This window comes from Nicotiana sylvestris, chromosome 2 (genome assembly GCF_000393655.2).
Source record: "Nicotiana sylvestris chromosome 2, ASM39365v2, whole genome shotgun sequence".
Taxonomy (NCBI): domain Eukaryota; kingdom Viridiplantae; phylum Streptophyta; class Magnoliopsida; order Solanales; family Solanaceae; genus Nicotiana; species Nicotiana sylvestris.
In genome coordinates, this window is record NC_091058.1 from 173,915,684 (window position 1) to 173,920,786 (window position 5,103).

Below are 5,103 nucleotides of genomic sequence, written 5' to 3' on the forward strand. Positions count from 1 at the left end.
GGAAAGTCCAGCTAATCAGTTGTTGTATTCGAATGTATTCGACTGTATTCATGGCGTGAAACATGGGATTACAGCTGGACAGATTTTTGTATTCAAGTGTATTCGACTATATTCATGGCGTGAAACATGGGATTATAGCTGGACAGATTATTGTATTCGACTGTATTCACGACGTGAAATAGGGTATTACACTGTTTTTAAACGGAAAGTGAATCAATTAACATAATAGACTCCTAATGTAACTTAACAAACTCAATTATAACACATAAATTTTGTATTTCTAGTTATAAAAAAGATTCTCAACCGAAAAACACTCCTCTTCAGAGAAATTGTATAATACATCTGAATGCATAAATTATATTAATTAAAAAAAACATACGAAAATACATTCATGGAATATAGCGAGACAATGAATACAATGAAATACATAGAATACAGCGGGATACATTGAAATACAATGAAAAAAAAAGACAATGAATACAATGAAATACATCGAGATGCATTGAAATACATTGAAATATATTAGCAGAAAACTCAAATTGCTCAGTCGGGGAAGGAGGGAGTCGAGAAGTGAAATTACCCAAAGGGGTTTCTTCATCATCAAACCCATCTTCGAAATTCATGGAATAACTCAAATAAGCATAAACGTGTAATCATACTTTTTTGTCCTTTAAATTTGGGAGGTTATTGGGTTCCCAAATCAGCACCGGATTCTCATCGGAGGATGACGGCGTAGGCGGAGGAGAAGGGTGACGGTGAGGAAAGCAACAGGAGAAGCAAAAGGAGTTCTTCAACTTTTGCTTCAGAGATGGAGCTGAATTGGGTATAGAAAAAGGATGATTTTCGTCCATTGGAGTTTGAGATTTGGGAGTAAAAAATGGAGGAGAAATTGAGGGGTTTTACACAGTAGAGAAATAGAAAACGACGGGTATTCTAATACATGAGAGAGAAAAATAATACAGGCGTACTTTATGGCTTAAGAGTAGGAAGTGATCATAAATAGATATTTGGTTATAAAAATTAAAAGGTTGCTATGGAATATAATTTTTTAAAAGGGTATTTATTTAAAATGAATAAGGTATCAACTTTTGCTATAGGAGGTAAAAATTTCTTTATTTAATCCATATATATGTTGGACTTATATAACTAATCCAATTATATTAGCCCAACAAATTTATTTGAACTAATATATCTTGAATTTAAAATATAGTCCAAACTATTTTACGGATTTAATTCTAATAAAATTTATATGCCTGCGGCATGGACAACCAATTTTGTAATGAATATGAAATTCGATACAATATCTTGGGTTTTAAAACTTATGCAAAGTTTTATGTTCATGACGCCTGCTTGGATGCATTTTTTTTCTTTTTTTACCGTCATGTTCATTGGAAGTAAATTTTATACTAATAAAATTGGATATAATATTTTTAATTTATTTAATTGTTTTCCTAATATTTAAAAATTTGGCAACAATTTAATATTTTTATTACTAAATCTTTATTTATTTCAAGTATTAGTACGAAGTCCAAATATTTAGGATTTTAAAATTAATTGTAATTTACCATTTATAAATCCTTTTATTATTTCAACAAATAAATAAATTCGACAGTAAAAATTATATAACATGAGAATTTAATTATGAAGCAGGATATGAAATTATTGATCAAATCTCGTAGTAGACAACCAATCTTTTTAACATATATTTGTAACAACTTAACCTCTTGATTTTAGTACTTGCATTTCGTTCCATTGTTGATATTAAAGAATACTAAACATGTCATATTGTGATCTGTCTTGTTCGAGCACATTAGATCATATCATTTTAACAAAATTCTTACAATCACTTTATTTTTATCAGGAAGTCAAATATGTCTTATTCGTCACATCATTTTTACGTAAATTTTTTGTTCTTTTCTTATAGTTATTGTATTATTTAATATTTCATATTATTATACCATTATGTAGTTTTTTGTTAGCTTATAATTAAATTAATGTCTTGCTTATTATCTTTTTAATAGTATGTGATAAAAAATAAATATTTTATTCTCGAAAGTTGATATATTTTTATGCTTTTATCCTCTTATTCATAATATTTTAATCATTTAAATTTATCAGTAATATTTTTAAATAAAATTAATTATTTTATTTTATCTATATTAAAATTAATTTAAAGTATAAGTATCCTCACACTACCTCTATTTTCTTTTTAATATACATTCTCTTTCCTACTATAAATGTTAATTAGATTTATATTAATATTTTACCTATAACCAAAGTAATGTCATATTTTATTTTAAATTGTAACTTTTAATTAGTCTAAAATATTAACGCATAAGTTATTTGATTATCATGTTCCAAATGTATTGATTTCTCTTATAATTAATTTTGTATAAGATGCAGTTAAATTTTCTTTCTTTTTTAGTTGTAAGATAAAATTTAATTTGAATTTTCATTATTAAGATTACCAATATTAGAAATTTATTTTGTATTTTAAAAAAATTATTTAATCATAGAAAAATATTTTTTAATTTTATGAACACATTATTTCTAAATATTGTAATAATATTTTTACTATCATTTTAATTCTTTAAGTAATATTTTTTTAAAAACAAATTCATCTCAAACTCAAATAATTCATATCATTTTATTTTCTAAACTGGACCACATTTTCAAAAAATTATGCTATGCATTCAAACTCAAACTAATTGCACTCGATTCAGGTATTAATCATAAGTCTGAAATATTAATACAAAAGTTATTTGATTATCATGTTCCAAATATATTGAGTTCTCTTATAATTAATTTTGTATTAGATGCAGTTAAATTTTTGTTCTTTTTTAGTTATAAGATAAAATTTAATTTTTAATTTTCATTCTTAAGATTACCAATATTAGAAATTTATTTTGTATTTTTTAAAATTTAATTAATCATAGAAAAAAATTCTTAATTTTTTGATCACATTATTTCTAAATATTGTAATAATATTTTATTGTCATTTTAATTCTTTAAGTAATATTTTCAAAAAAAAATCTCATCTCAAACTCAAATAATTCTTATCATTTTATTTTCTAAACTGGACCACATTTTCAAATAATTATGCTATGCGTTCAAACTCAAACTAACTACACTCGAGTCATATATTAATCACAACAAAAAAATTCTTAATTATTTGAACTTATTATATCTAAATGTTGTAGTAATATTTTTACTGTCATTTTACTTCTTTACATAATTTTTTTTCTTTTTTAGTTTTAAGATACAAATTTAATTTTTGTAAAATTACCTATATTAGAAATTTATTTTATAATCTAAAATTTTATTTTTTATTATTATTTTATTTTTCATAAATAAGACTTCAATTTCATGGTATTATTCATAATTTGAGCATTCGCATCGTAGTTTTTAGAACTTTCTAATCTTAAATTCAAATAGTCTTTTCTTTTCATTTCTAATAGTAAATTTCTAATAAGTTAACATAATTTTCCTATTTTTTTAATCTAATATATAGTCTTATTACGTTTTATGTGGATTTTCATTAACTCGTAACTTTATTTAATATCATTCTCAACTACTTTTCTTTAATAATATAAGATAAATTTATAATATTTTAATTATAAAATAAATATTTATTTTGTTCAAAAATATTGCTCGAAAATGTTAAATTATTTAAAATTTAATAATATTTTTAAGTATTGTATATTTACTTTATTTTATTTTCTAAACATATGATTTATAAATGTCCTTACATTATCTCTAATTTATTTTTATTGTTCAATATTTTTAATTTTTAATTTTACTATTAGACTTGACTTATGTGGACTTATATTATGACTTTTCTTATCATAATATAAACAACTTTCTCATCTCAAATTTAAATAAGTTTTACACTTTTTCCTATGATAAAAAATCTTAGTTTTGTTTATATTTATTCTTTATTATTGATTTTATATTATTCAATACCTAATATTATTACATTGTCTTGTGAATTTTTATTAGCCTATTTGAATTTAATAGCTATTTTTACCATACTCATTCTAATATAATACAGATAAAAATTAAAATACTTTCTCATCTCAAATTCAAATAATTTTTATCATTTTATTTTCTTAATTGGACCATATTTTCAAAAAATTATGGTACGCTTTCAAACTTAAACTAACTAAACTCAATTCAAATATTAATCATAGAAAAATATTTTCTTAATTGTTTGAACACATTATATCTAAATGTTGTAGTAATATTTATGTATAAAATATTCGTTTGCACGATTTATCAATATTAATATGAATTTAGTTTTCTTGTTATTAAAATGTCTTTTGCTGATTATTTAATTTTTCTCTTACCTTATAATTAATTTGTATACTTTATATAAGATCTTATGCTGCTTAAATTTGTTTAGTTTTTAAACTCAATAAATCTTTAATATCTTAAGTAATTTTTAGTTTCATTTTATATTTTAACTTACTCCAAAGTATAAATTAGTCATAGGTTATCTCAATTTACGTCTTTATATATATATATATATATATATATATATATATTATTTTTTTCTATTATAGTTTTTAATTAATTTTTCATCTCCATATTTCTAGCAAACATAGAAGAAAATCTATGAGTGAATCAATATATAGATATAAATATAGATATAGATATAGATATTGATACAAATATACATATAAGTTTAAATATAGATATATAAATTAGATTTTTGTCTAGATCTATTTAGATTATGTATAAGATTCATTAAACTGCCTCCATTAATTATGTTTCTATATATAATTTCTAATTATTAATGTTGTCCTAAAATTGCCAAGCGACTTCATTTTAGGTTGCCACTTGGCTTAACCACAATGCATACTACTCTCCTTTTAATATAATATAGATTTTGATAAAGCACTAAGAGATAACTTATTTCTATAAAAAAAAAAAAAAAAAATAGAAATCCATCATACAGAACGCAGCCTTGCTGGTTGACCAACTAGGTAATGCATGAATGTGTAGGTTTGGCTCTTGGTATTGATTAAAGGGTTCCTTAAGCTTGCAATTATAATTGTAAACAGCATAAATCTGGCTAAATCATCCCTCTAAAAGCCCAAACCT